We start from the raw sequence: 14,301 nt of genomic DNA on the forward strand, positions 1-14,301 counted from the left end.
GGGCACGGCCGGGGCAGCAGCTGGGCTCTGACCAGAGTTGCAGACAGCAGGGTAGCCAGAGCGGGTCGGGAGGACAGGAGCTGGGGGTGCGGAGAGCCCGGGAACGAGGGCTGCGCCAACTGCCCGGTGCCCGAGGCCTCCCATACGGAACTAGGGCTACTGTAATCATCTCTACTTTCACTATTAACCTTAGGGAACACGTGGGAAAGGGGACTTTAGAAATTCCCGTTCCCCCCAGCTCACTGGGCTTGAATGGATCCTCCGATAAACATTTACTCCATCACATGGTAAGTGTGTGCAGCTGTTTGCACTTGACAATGTGCTTGCTGTCCTGTTTGACCCTCTCAACCACCTGGAGGGAGGAAAGGCGAGCAGGTGTCGGTCCCTGTGCAGCAGAGGAAACTGAGGCAGGAAGAGGCAGTGTGCCTTCCCAGTGCCCAACCGCCAGCACTCCTTCCTTTCACGGTGGCCTTTTCTCCTCTGTAAGAGGCACTTAACAGCCCCTGATTTTCTGGGTTGCCAGGGGTGGGGGTGGGGCAGTTGTGTGACATAAGCCAGGTAAAGGACTGAGCAGGTAAAGGCTCAAGGTCAGTGTTCCGGAAACGGTGGCTGCCATCATTATCATTACAGCCATAATCATTACTCTCTGATTCCGGCACTTGGCTTCTCCCTGAGCACCTGCTCCGCTGTGTGCCAGGCACTGTGCCAGGGCTGAGAGGCGGGCGGCGTAGGATGCATCCCCTGCTCCTGAGGAACTTACGGTCTAGTGAGGGAGGCAGTTAATTAGCAACCTGAGGCAGCCAGCGAAGCACCCAAGGAGGAGCCGGGCACGGGGCAGGCGTGGCAGGGGAAGCCCAGAGGAGATGAAATCTGAGCTGTGCCTTCACAGTAGCTTGGCCCTCGGAAGTGGGAGAGTGGGCGAGGACTCCGGAGACACCTCAGGTCAGTGGTGGGTGTCCCTGGCGCTAGAGCAAACTGAGCTGAGGCTGGCACGTTAGCTCAGGCCACACAGAAGGGCCTCGAATTGCTGCTCCATGCCTATCTCATGGTGAGCAGCATGCCCGAGGGAGGGGTGGGAGCAGGTGAAAGACCCTCTGCCTGGAGGGCGACTGTCAACACAGCAATGACAAATGCAAACCTGCCTCGTTCAATGAAGCATTCAACCAAGCAGAGCAGATCCTTCTCCACAAAGTATTTGTTTGCAATTCTTTCCTAATTATATGGGTAAATTATGCACAATGCAGGAAAGGATGCAAACACACACACACACACACACACACACACACCAGGGGAAAATGTCAAAATCGTTTGTCGCTTACCACCCCAGATATCCCTGGTTAACCTGGTTAAACAGAGTGCATTCTCCAGTCTTCTGGCAGGTTCCAAATGCCGTGAGGGGAAGCACAGGAAAGTTATGGGGCTCCCCATAACCATAACCACCCCAGGGAAGTCTGGGATGGTGTTAGAGGGGAAGGTAGGATTTGGACTCAGCCTTAAAGGAGAGGCAGGGTTTGGAAAGACCACAGAAAAGGTGAGAAATTCCAGGCAAGGGAACAGCATGGCCAAGACACAGAGCCAGGGAAATGGATACAAACCATGACTGTTTGGGCACCTGCTCACGTGCCAGCCTCTGTTCTCATGTGTATCTGTGTTCCCTCATTTGATCTTTCCCAAAGCCTGCAGTATGGAGACAAGAGGACCCTCATGTTAAGCTAAAGAAGCAGAAGCACCCACTCTCATTGGCTGAGACATGGTCCTGGGCCAGACCCAAGACCCAGGTCAGTCCCAAGCCCAGGGAACCATCAAGACGGGTGGCCGGGAATCGGCACCGATGATTGTGAGGAAGGGGGAGGAGCTGAAGAGGCTGGGGCAGTAGGGAACGGGGGAGGACATGCGGGGACCTTCCATGAGTCTGGTTCCGTGCTGCAGTGGCTTTATCAGGGCCCCACAGCTCTTGACAATCGCCGCTGCCCATCTAAAACCAGGCTTCTCAGAGCACGGGTCTGCTGCCTTCCAGGAGATAAGGAGACTCTGGTCATGTGGCTCTAACTGTCGGTGACCAAGCAGAAGCCACAGCAAGGCTGATGGCCAGCTCTGTGACCGTGAGCAGGTGACATTGCCTCTCTGAGCCTCAGTCTCCTCATCTGTCCAATAAAAGCAGCAATACTGTTTCTCCTTTCCCCGAGCATGGTGTCCATCCCGCGTGCTGCTGCCTTCCTCCTGGCCCTCTTTCTTCCCTGTGGCCTCCCCTGTTCCCCAGAGGGCGCCACCTTTGCGCCGCACCAGACACCAGGCCTTTGCCAGGCTGGGAGTTGAGTCAGACCTCGGTCCACCAACATGCTGCTGGGGTGGATGGGCCCAGACAGCCAGAGGATTCTTGTCCCAACTCCCATCTGGCAGCCAGCATTTGCCAGGCCCAGCTGAGGTTGTTTGAGAGGGAAGAAGGGAGAGGAAGAGGGGAGCCCCAGATGGAGAAGTTCCACTTTTGCCAGCAAAGGCTTTTGTGCTCTGGAATGCCAGGCCAGGGCAGTCAGCTCTGCCAGAGAGGAGACCAGCCTCCAACAATAATGTTTTTCCCTGGGTTTTCCAAAAGGCACCAGCTGCCTTCTAATTCAAACCATCAGGACGGGGAGGCTTACATGTGCTGAGTCTCAAAACGCCTGTAGAAAGAAAACTGCTCCCCACACCAGACAGGAGCCAGACGGGGCAGCAGGTTTGGTCAAGAGGCCTCCGGACAAAAGACTGTGAGAGCCTCGCTGGGCACCCTCACATCCAACCCAGGTCCTCACCTGACACCTTCCATGGGACACGTTTGGCACTGGTCACTCTACCCACATCCAAGAGGGCCCACCACCCACCAGGAACTGCAAGGCTTTGGAGAGATCATCATAGCTGTTATTGTAGTTCACGCCGATTGAGCTTGTGTTGTACGCCAGCAACTATGCTAAGTGCTTTATGTTCACTATCTCTTGACCACCTACTATTATTCCATTTTGCAGAAGAGAATGATGAGTCTTAGCAAAGTGAAAAGCCTCTGCCTCAGGTCCTCCAGCAAGAAGGAAAGAGGTGGGCTCCCAACCCTGGGTCTGCCTCCAGGGCTTCACTGCTCCAGGGCCTTGCCGCCCAGCAAATACAAGATGTAAGCATCCATATGCACACTCACGCACACACTCTGTTCATGGTGAATTTTATCAATATAAACCGGCTGCCATCATCCCGTTAAATACAATTCCTTCCTCCTTGTTAACTGTAATATCTCTTCTGTTTTAATATGGATTTTCAAATCCATATTCATCCAACAGATTGTTTATGAAAAGCACATCTGTTTGAGGTGTTCATAAGTAAATTTTGAAAAAACTCTGGAAAAAAGGATATCAGTGTCCTTTACCAGAATGGCCAGAATCACAAAGTCAGATAATAGCAAGTGATGGCCACGATGTGGAGAAATCAGAGCCCTCATAGCTGTGGGTGGGGATTCGGATGGTGCAGCTGCTTTGGCAAACAGTCTGGCAGCTCCTCAGACAATGAAACATAGAGCTCCCTGTGACCCAGCAATTCCACTCCTAAGTACCCAAGAGAAATGAAAACATATGTCCACACAAAGACTTGTACAGGAATGTTCAGAGCAACATTGTTCATAGTAGCCAAAATGTGGAAACAATCCACAGGGATAAACAAAATGTGGTCTATCCATACCACGGAATATTATTCAGCCATAAATAGGAATGAAGTCCTGATATGCACCACAACATGTTAGAACCTTGAAAACCTGATGCTGAGAGAGACAGCCAGTCACAAAAGACACATACTGTAGGATTCCATGCATAGGAAATGTCTAGAATAGAGAAATCCACAGGGATGGAAAGGAGATCAGTGTTTGCTCAGGGTAGGGGCCAAGGGGTGCGGTGGGGACCTGGGGATTGGTAATAGCCAAAGGGTACGGGCTATTTTTGAAGTTACCAAAATGCTCAAAAAAAAAAAAAAATGCCATGGTGATAGTTGCACATATCTGTGAATACACCAAAAGCTATTCAAGTGGGTGAATTATATGATATGTGAATTTGATCTCAATAAAGCTGTTTTAAAAAGAAAAGGTTCAAGATGCAGCCTTTAAGGAGCTCACGGATGAGGGAGGGCAGCGAAGCAAATACTTTTATTCACGACAGCAGAAAGCACAAGCCAGGGTGAGGGTGAGCAGGTCTGGCTGAGGACAGGTGTTTGAGTCAGGGTGCGGAAGTAACAAGTTTTCCACGTGAGAGGAAATGAGTAGTAAGTATAGTGCTGTGGGAAGAGAGGGGAACATGTCTCAGCCTAGGGAGCTCTCTCAGCCTAGAGAGCTGGGGGTGAAAGAAGAGGCAATCCAAGGAGGCTTCCTGGAGTAGGTGACACTGAGCTGTGTCCTGAAGAACAAATCAGGCAAGAAAGTGAGGGGCAGAAAAAAGTGTCACAGGTGGAGGGGACAGAGACATGCTCAGGGGATGTTCTCAGGGGCTGGTGGGAGTGGGAGGGAGTCTAAGACAGGATTCCTGCCTGGCACAGCGGGAAGGACAGAGGACTCCCATCTGCCCCTATCTGGCTGTGTCCCTCAAGCAAGCCCCTGCCTTGGATTCCAACAAAAACCCCTCCCATCTCTGATTCTGTGAGTCTCTGAGGCTGAGATTGGAGACAGGGCAAACCAATGGCAGTCAGTGGGTAGAGAGGGAGAGGAGGCTTTCTGAGTGTCAGGGCCTAGAAACGGGGGGACTGGCGCCTCTCAGACACAAGCTCTCCAGCTTCTCAGAGCTGGATGGTGACCTGCTGCCCAGGGGCCATGTGCCCCACCTTCACCTCCCCAGGAAACACGGGTGCCTGAGAAGAAATCGAAACAGAAACACAGGTGTCTCTCCCTGGGCAGATTCCAAGAAAGAAAAGGAGAGAAGCCATGAGCTTTGAAGGGAGGAAGGAAACCCAAGCCGCGAGAGGAAGTGAGGGAGGTGGGGAGCTGTGAGAGAGCAGCAGGTGCCCTGGGTGTGGTCACGCAGCTCACGGCCACCCCCACCGGTTGTGTTCGGGTGAACCTAACCACGGGCACCATCAAAGGGGCAAAAGAATAATTGTGTGTGGAGGAGACACAGGCCCTGGTGACGGCGGGGTGCTTCCCACGGTGGTGCCTGCAGGCCTCCCGTCTTCTCAGCCTCCCCTGGCCCTTGGGGCTCTGATGTTTATGTCCTACATTTGGAGCCAGAGGCTCTGGGTTCAGCTTTGGGCCTTCAGGGTCTTCCTTGCAGCCTCTACCCCCTCAGTGTGCTTATCTGTGAAATGGGATCACCATTTGCACTCCACTTCCGCTATCAGTGAACAGGGAGGAAGACCGTCATGTGAAAAGAGCTGGACAACAATGGACCTAGGGGAAGAGTGAACTGTGAGCATGAGGACGGCGGCCTTCTGAACCATCCTCTGCCGGGCTTTTTACCTTTCAAAGCATCTTCTCTTGTGCTACCTCCTCTGAGCATCGTGGCCCTGAGAAGGGAAGGCCAGAGTGTCTTCTGCCCATTTGATGAGAGACAGAACTGAGGCTCAGGAAAGGTGCATGATCAAGGGCACGTGCAGCAGGCAGGAGCACACTGGGACTGGGGCTCCCTGGGCCTGGGCCTCACCACCTTAGGCCCTGTTCTCCCGGGCGGGTTTGGGGACATGCTTGTGCCTTCCATACCGGCAGCGGATCATCCCGCGCCCCAGATCAAACTTCCTGGGTTTTGTGGAAGAGGTTCGGCCTGCAGTAGGGAAGATTCACCAACATGTCTTCAACTATTTAAAGGTTTCTCAAGTAGATGCTGTATTAGGCTAGCTCCAGGGCTGGAACCAAGGAAAACTCTGAGGGGTTAATAGGAATGTGGAGAAGGAACATTAGGAATACACGGACCTGGGGTGTCTGGGTGGCTCAGTGGGTTAAGCATCTGCCTTCGGCTCAGATGATGATACCAGGGTTCTGGGATCAAGCCCCACTTTCGGCTCCCTGCTCAGTTGGGAGCCTGATTCTCTCTCCCCCTCTGCAGCTCCCCCTGCTTGTGCTCTCTCTCTCTCTCATTCTATTTCTCTCTGTCAAATAAGCTCTTAAAAAAAAAAAAAAAGGAATACACAGACCTTACAGATGGGACAGGCTGCCTGAAGGGGTAGTGAGCTTCCCGTCACCGGGGGGTGCTCAAGTGCAGGCCTGACACAGCTCAGAGGAGAGTGAATTCTGAGTAGGGGCGGGGGGGTGGGGGGGTGGGGGTAGAGGCAGGCTTCTCAGCCTGGGCACAATTGGTGTTCTCTGAAGCAGGGCTGTCTTTGCATTTGTAGGATGCTCAGCAACATCTCTAGTCTTTACCCACTAAACCACTAGCACTACCCTCCCCACACTTTGTGAGGATCAAAAATGTCTCTGGACACGGTCCAGTGTCCCCTGGGGCAAAACTGCACCCCCAGTTGAGACAAATTGGCCTAGATGAACTTTAAGATGCCCTGAGATGCCATAATTCCTTAGTTCTTGACAAGGAGCCACAAGAACCACTGCCATTTTTTGAGCCCCTTGTGGTGTGCGTGATGCTGAGAGTCTTAAACACACCATCTCGTCTAATGTTGCAATCTGCCTTGGTGGGTCTGTCTTCTTACTCCGTTCTCCCCTACTCCTCTTCCTCCTTAGGTCCCAGAGTATTGCTCCACCTGGAGCCCCTTCCTGCTCCCCATCTCATTCATGCCCTTCTCCGTAATTCTATCCCAGCACCCTATTGCTCCCCTAAATAGCGCAGTATCTCAGTGCCTGCCTCCCAGTCTGTCTTCTTGTTAGACAATGGGCGCCTAGAGGCCACCTGGGTCTTGCTGCCCTTTGGGTCCCCACATGGTAGGGGCTCCACGCACACGCACGGAGGGTGCAGGGGAGGGGTAAGCTCAGCGCGTCCCTAACCTGTCCCGGGGAAGCAGGGCCGCCTGAGTCTGCAGCCCCGGTCACCTACCGCCCATGCTGCCTGAGCCAGCCCCCCAACACCGCCTCGGGAAGCCACCCGCTGCCCGGCCGTCCCCGGCTCCTCCGAGCACAGGTCTCTGACCCAGACACTGGCCAGTGTCCAGACAGCCGGCTCCACAGGAAGGACGAGGGGCGGGGGATGTGGGCAGGACTCTCCCCTGCAGGAGGAAATGACCTGGCTAGAGACAGTGACCACAGACTTGTTCAGTAAATCTTGGGTCCCTGAGCGGGTCCCTCTCTTCAAAGCTGGAAGGAGGTCACTCCAGGATAAACAAAGGGAAACCCGGTCAAATCCTGGCCAGGGGATGGTCAGGCCAGAGGGCGGCTCTGTTAACTGGGGATTCTGATGGAGGGTGAGCTGTGGCACAGGGTGGCAGGAAGCTCGCCACCCTCTGTGGGCTCGGGCCGGGCTTAAATCTAGCCCACCCCCTGCCCTCCATGCGTCGGCGGCCCGGTGACCTCGGCTAAGTCTCTCTGGTGCTCGGATCCGCAGAGATTTCTTTTGTAAAGTGAGGAAGATTTGAACTACATTGGCGGTTTCTGAGTTTGGGGGTAGGTATTTTGTTTTTAACAAAAGCAGCTCCCCTTCTTAAAGGGAAATCTCATGTGAAAACCCAACAAAACCCAACGTGTAATAAAAACCCGAGCTCTGTCTTCCCTGCGTGCTCTGTTCTTCCCCACCCCCAAGTAGTTCTGGGTTACCTCTCCTCCCCACAGGGCTCCCTCAGGGCCAGTCTGAAACCCGCAGGGGTTTCTCCGAGGCCCTTCTAGTTCCAATGGCCTGCAATTCTACAAATGACCCCACCAGATGGTGAAATGTGACCGAACATAATGGGGGGCTGGGGTATATGTGGTGGCCCCTCAGGGTCTTGCAAGGCCTGGGGGGTGGCTGTGACTTGGGTTATCCTTGAACATGCTGAGATGGAAAATTCTGGTCATCTGAGTATTCTGTTTATTTCTGTGGGTCCCTGAATAAACAGGAATTCACAGTACCCAACAAAGATAAACTTATGGAACTCATTACCCCAAAAGGGGTTATAGGCCCAGGACGTGAGCACACCGCAGCAGGCCCCACTGTGTTTGGATGAGTGGAGCACAGAGTAGAGACACCGAGGTCTGGTCCCAGCCTGACAGCCTGATGTGGCCACATCCCCAAGGTCCTGAGGCCACAACTCTGCAACATCCCATAAGCCCTTTCTCACCCCTTTGCTTAAGAAACTGAGGCTTAAGGAGGTAGAATCACGTGCAAGTAGCAGAAGCCAGAGTCCTCAGCTCCACTGTCTGAGGCCTTCCACACCATCCCCAGAGTGGCCAGCAGCAAACTCAGGCTTGGGCTCCTCTTCTGGAAACTGGAGGTGTTTGACTGGGACATGCTTTCCCATCAACACCTGCAGGCCCAGGTGGCTCTGGGCAAGAGACTGAGTTAGATGCTGGTAGGAGAGGAAGTGAATAAAGACACGGCCTCTGCTACATCAGAGGGACCAGAGGCCAGAATTAACTCTGCCAAGCAGCTGGTTGGTGAGCATTTGAAGAAGGTTTCATTGAGAGGGAATGCCTAGGTCTACTTGGAGGCTGAGTAGTCAAGCGGCAGATGGAGGCAGCAGGGAACCCCATTTCCCCCAGAGGGAAGAGCCTGTGCTAAGGCGGAGAGGCGCAAGAGAGGATCTTGAAGAATTTCTCCAGGTCTAACTGCCTCGGGTGTTGGGGGTCATTAGGGGCTGATAAGGGAGAAAAGGTGGGTGTCCCAGGATCAATACCTCAGAGAAAGAATAAGGGTCTTTTACCAGAGTCACCAGATTCTCAGGCTTCAGGGACCCTGGGACTGCCCATGGGAAATCTGTCTGATAATTGTAAGAATCTCCTAATCAGTTCTTGCAGGAGCTAGGAGAGCCCTTTAGAGATTATGAGTTTCCTGTGGCTGCCATAACAAGTCACCACAAACTGGGTGACTTAAAACAACAGAAATCTATTCTCTCACTGTCCTGGAGGCCAGAAGTCTTAAATCAAGGTTTTGGCAGGACCTCGCTTTGTCTGAAGCCCTAGGGGAGAATCTTTCCTTGCCTCTTCCAGGTGGCTTCTAGAAGATGGCTCCAGGCATTTCTTTGCTCCTGGCTAAGCTGCATCACTCCAACCTCTGCTTCCATGTTCACACATTGTTCCATATCTCAAATATCACTCTGTCTTTCTCTTATAAAGACATTTGTCATTGGATTTAGGGCCCACTTGGATAATCCAGGATGATCTCATCTAGAGATGCTTCACTTAATTATGTAAGACCATTTTTCCAGATAAGGTCACATTGACATGTTCTAGGTTGTGGACGTGTCTTTTGCGGGGGACACCATTCAACCTTCTACAGGGATCAACCATCCCATAGCCTTATTTTGAGGACACTGAGGCTTAGCCAGGGAAAGGTTTTTGCCTGTGGCTAGCCAGTCAGTGACAGAACTGGCACAGGGACACTAGTACTGATGCCATCATTGTGATCATAGCATAATACACATACCACTTAGCATAGGCCAGACATTGTTCCATGTTGCACATTTATCCATTCAGAGTGATCCTATTCTACAGAAGAGCACAGAGGCACAAAGAGATCTAGGAACTTGCCCAAGGCCACACAGCCAGTCTGTGAGCTTACACTCTGCCCTGAGAACCCCAAGTGTCTCCTGATCTGTAGGAGTCAGTACGTTTGTGAGTGTGAGCCATGGAATGGATCTTTGTTCAACTCTGAGGCTTCAAGGGGATAGAATAGGAGTCTGAAGTCTAGGTGGAGAGATAGACACATACAAGATAATTTCATAGAATGTAGGGAAGACACCAGTCTAAGGGCTCAAGGAGGAATCTCATAGGAAAGAGGCCAACATTAGGAGGCCCTCAAAAGAGGAATGAAATCGTACAAAGAAAAAAGAATGGGAAGAATGTTCTAGGCATGAGGACAGGATGCACAGAAGCAGGGAAGCATGAATGAGCATGGCACAGCCTGGGGACCACAAGTAGTTTGGTTTTTCTGGAACATAAAGTGATGGAGAATGAGGTTCAGGAGAAGGCAGAGCGTAGAGCACAGGCTACGGCTTTGGACTCCATCCTGAGGGTGCTGGGAGTGCCACCAAGGATTTTTCAGCAGAAGTTACATTGGTTGATTTGTGTTCTAGAAAGACTACTTGGGCCCCAGCCTTGACTCAGGCCCTGGGCCAGGCCTAGTATTGTTGGGATTAGATAGAAGAGTTTCTGCAGGGACCTTTCTTGAGGGTGCCACATGCCCTGCACCTGACGTTCAGCTCTGGTCCCTAGCTTGGCAGGTGTGAGATGAAGCTGAGATTTGGAGCAGGGGAATCTGTGCCTGGTCGTTTCCCCTTCCTCTCCCCTTCTGTTCTAGAAGCCCAAGCCATGCTGGAAGACTGGGGGCATGGAAGAGAAAAGGTCTACAGACAGAATTTAGCCCTGCACCCCTTTAATTTGGGTAGGCACATGGTGGCTGCTGGAAAAGATGCCTAATAGGGCATTAAAGGAAGTTGGCACATCGCCATTTCCCAGACCGTGTCCATAGATGTAGTTCTGGAAGATCCATCAACTTCTGGATGTCTAAAGGCTCTGAGAAGTCCTCCAAAGAAAACATTTTTTTTTTTTTTAATTTAAGTAAGTTCTACATCCAGTATGGGGCTTGAACTCATGACCCTGAGGTCAAAGTCGCATGCTCTACCCAGTGAGCCAGCCAGGTATCCCTGAAGATCTCTTTTTGATTTTGTTTAACCCAGTGTTCCCCAAACTTTTTTTTTTTAATTGAAGTATGGTTGACACATAGTGTTACATTAGTTGATGCAAGGTTCCTGTATTCTCTGAACACCAATGAACTTCCCTTGAGAATGGAGAGCAGTGGAACCCATTTTGGGCCATGCTGGTACAGAAGAGGGAGCACCAGGCCAGGAGTCAAAAGGCAGAAGTAGAATTGGTCCTTGCAGAGACACCAACCACTTCTCCAAAAAGCCCCCATTTCCTCCCTGCTGCCTCCTTTGGGGGCAGTTGTCTTCTGTATCACAGTGACCACATGGCCTCCCTGTAAAAGGGATCTTGTGTTTTCGCCGTGGGGTCTAGTGCCCGGCACAGAGCCAGGCACCGAATGAATACATGAATGAGAGTCTAAAATGAGACCTGCCTCTGCAATAGGATTATTAGGAAATTAAATAAATGAATGCCTGCAAGATGAGTTTTACGTTAACACACTTTATAGCCCTGTTCACCTGTAAGGGACTATTTTTTATATACCCTGTAATCCAAGGGGGCTTTACCCCCAACTGACTTGCCATGTGCCAAAAATTCCACCATTAGTCACTCATTGCCTTAGGGTGCTGAAGATCCAATTAAAATGTAAATGTGTGACCTAGAGGTGTCTCCTTTGGGCCACCAGCACTCCGACACAGCATCAGACCATCATCGTTGGCAATTTGTCCATCAGATTAATCCGATCCAGATGAAAGAACTCAAAAGTGGGAAGCTCCTATTGTGGGAGGGGGAATGTGGGACATAAAATGATGTTGCTGGGGATTCTGGGGGGCTTGGGGAGCAGAAAGTGGGGCTCTAAATTAAGCTTGATGGTCGTATCGCCAACCTCTACCACTGCTCCCGTACAGACAGGCCTGGGCCATGTTCCTTCCTCCCAGGACATCCAGGTCAGGCAGTTGAGAAGGGGACGGGCCAGGGCTAGGAGAAAGGCTGGCCCATTTTGCCCAGGGCTGCTGGTCTGGCCAGGGGGTCTCAGCTGTGCTCTGCAAGAAACCCACACAATACAACCCTCCTGGTCCTCTACCTCACCACTGGAGCCAGGACAGTTTGGCGAGCTATGGGCTGAGGACCAGACACTCCTGGGACTGGGCAGAGGAACACAAGAAGGGAGGTAGCTGCTGCTGGCTGGCCATGGTCAGGACTAGGACCTGCCTCCCATCCTCATCTCTCCCCATTACTCCCCAGATCCCCACCCTCAGCACCCACCAGGTGGCAGCCCTGCTGGTGGCAGCCCCTCCTGTCTAGACCAGAGGATTCTCTCTTCAGGATCTTTTGCAAGGGGGTTTAGAAGAAATGTTGCCTCTTGGCACGAACTGATTCATTCCTGCCTTAAGCAACCCCGGGAAGCCCCGAGAAGGCAACAGATGGGGAAACTGAGGCTCCTCCTTCTCCAGCATGTCTCCACTCGAATGTTGCTTCTCTGGTCACCCAGCTCTGCCACAGCAGCCCTGGTATTTCCTCCAGGGCATTTCTTAACCTGCTGACATCAGCTATCGTGTGGACTCATATATCATCTCTCACCCCACCTTGAAATGAAGCTGCATGAGAGTGGGAACCTGTGTCCAGTGGCATCTAGCACACAGTAGGCATTTAATAAATATTTGTTGGGCAAATGAAGGAAATAAGATTCGGGCCCAGAGAAGGGGGAAAGGGACTCTGCCAAGGTCACTCGGAAGTCGGTGGAGAGCCAGGCCTAGAACCTGGGCCCCTGGGCCCCAGGCCAGGGCTCTTTCTATTTTCTTCCAGGCTCTGTCCCCAGAGTGACACTGCCTACTTTCTTCTGCAATAATCCTCTATCCATCACCCCAAGAAAGGAGTATTTACTCTGTGGGCTCCAGCCACACACGCCACCTCCCTATGGCAATCATTTCCTAACATACGCCAGGGCTCAGCAAACTTTGTCTGTAAAGGATCAGATACCATTTTAGGCTTTGCAAGTCATGAGGTCTCTGTTGCAGATGCTCAACAATATTGCAGCCTGAAAAGCAGCCAGAGACAGTATGTAAATGAGTGGGTGTGGCTGTGTTTTTATAAAGCTTTATTTACAAAAGCAAGCAGGGGGCCAGACTTAACAAGTCAAAATACAGGACATCACGTTAAATTTCAATTTCAGTGTCCTGCATTTTGTCTACAACCCTAGGCTGGTGGGTCAGTGTGCTGACCTGGGCTTAGATTCTGGGTTGGCATGAACCTTGGAAGGGACAGGGAAAGGAATCATCATGGAATGCCTACCATGTGGGTGGCACTGGGTTGGGCACTTTCTTTTCATCTTCTCAGCAGCTCTGCAAGGTGAGATGTGGGGTCTCCATTTGACGATGTACGAGAACATGAGGACTTAAGGAAAGCAAGGAGCCCAGCTTTTCATAGCTGGTCAGAGACAGAGCCAGGATCTAAACCCATGGCAGTCTGGCCCCCAAACCTGTGCTCTTTTAAATCAATCTCATCTTATTTTTGTGGAAACCAATGCTCAAAGAGGTGAAGTGACATGACCAAGGCATAGAGCAGGGGGGAGTCCTGTCTGGACTAGGATGAAGGCTTTCTGGCCCCTCATTCTCGGAGCTTTCAGGGGGCACCCAGCAGTTCTGTGAATGAAATTGTGTTGTTGTCGGCCTATTGGTTACTTCCTGTGTGTGTGTGTACACGTGTGGATGGGTATATAGGTGCACACATGCATGAACGCATGTAAACAAGAGCAGAAGCCATGGATCCTGTCAGTTTTGGGGGGCTGGATCTTGTCTGTTGCATATTAGATGCTGCAAAATGATGTGTTGATTGATGGATTTGTTTTGACCAGGGCTTCTCAACATTGGCACACTTGGGCCAGGAGGGCTGTCCTGTGTGTTGTGGCATGATTACCAGTGTCCCTAGCCTCTACCTCCTTGATGCCAGTAAGTAGCACACCTATCACTTGTGTGTGACACTCAGAAGTGTCTCCAGACATTCCCACGCATCTCAGAGTTAGGGAAGGGGATGAGTGGTTGGGAAGAAATAGCCCCAGGCTGAGAACTACCAATTTTGCCTAATTCAGAGATTTGAATCTCCTCGAAGGTCTCCTGGGGAAACCTGTACTCACCCACCCTCCAGAGGCCCACACATCTCCCTACACTTCTGGCCCAAACATTCTGAGTCTCGAGAATGGTACCGTTGATAAACCCCAAAAAGCAGAAGAAAGAGTTTATATTAACCAAGCCATGATAAGAGTTGCTGTGAACATGGAATAAACCCCAGTGCCTGTAGCAGTGCTCCACAGACAGCAGGAGATGCCTGAAGCCAGGGGTTCTGGAACCTGTCTCTGCACCAGAGCATCCTGAAGTTCTTCAAAGGCCCACTCCGGGCCGTCCTCACGGACCCACAAGGACTCTGGAGGGTAGGCCAAGAGCTGTCTGTCCTGTTTCCTCCTGGCCCAACTAGCTCTGTTCCAATAGGTGTTTGGGGCCAACTCCTGAAGGCCCCTCAGAGGGAATGAAATGGAGGGAATTGGGGGCCTGGGGCTGCTCTCAGGGTGAGGCTTTGGATAGGGGACTTCGGGATGC

General features: G+C 51.8%; 1 long non-coding RNA gene across 1 annotated transcript; it reads left to right on the top strand.

Moving 5' to 3' along the window:
* Window positions 1-517: 517 nt before the first annotated feature.
* LOC118352396 (uncharacterized) lies at window positions 518-3,247 on the top strand. The gene is made up of 3 exons (XR_004809446.2): window positions 518-942; window positions 1,677-1,778; window positions 2,594-3,247. It is a non-coding gene; the product is annotated as an uncharacterized LOC118352396 (long non-coding RNA).
* The last annotated feature ends 11,054 nt before the right edge of the window (window positions 3,248-14,301 follow it).

Source organism: Canis lupus, chromosome 26 (assembly GCF_003254725.2).
Source record: "Canis lupus dingo isolate Sandy chromosome 26, ASM325472v2, whole genome shotgun sequence".
Classification (NCBI taxonomy): Eukaryota; Metazoa; Chordata; class Mammalia; order Carnivora; family Canidae; genus Canis; species Canis lupus.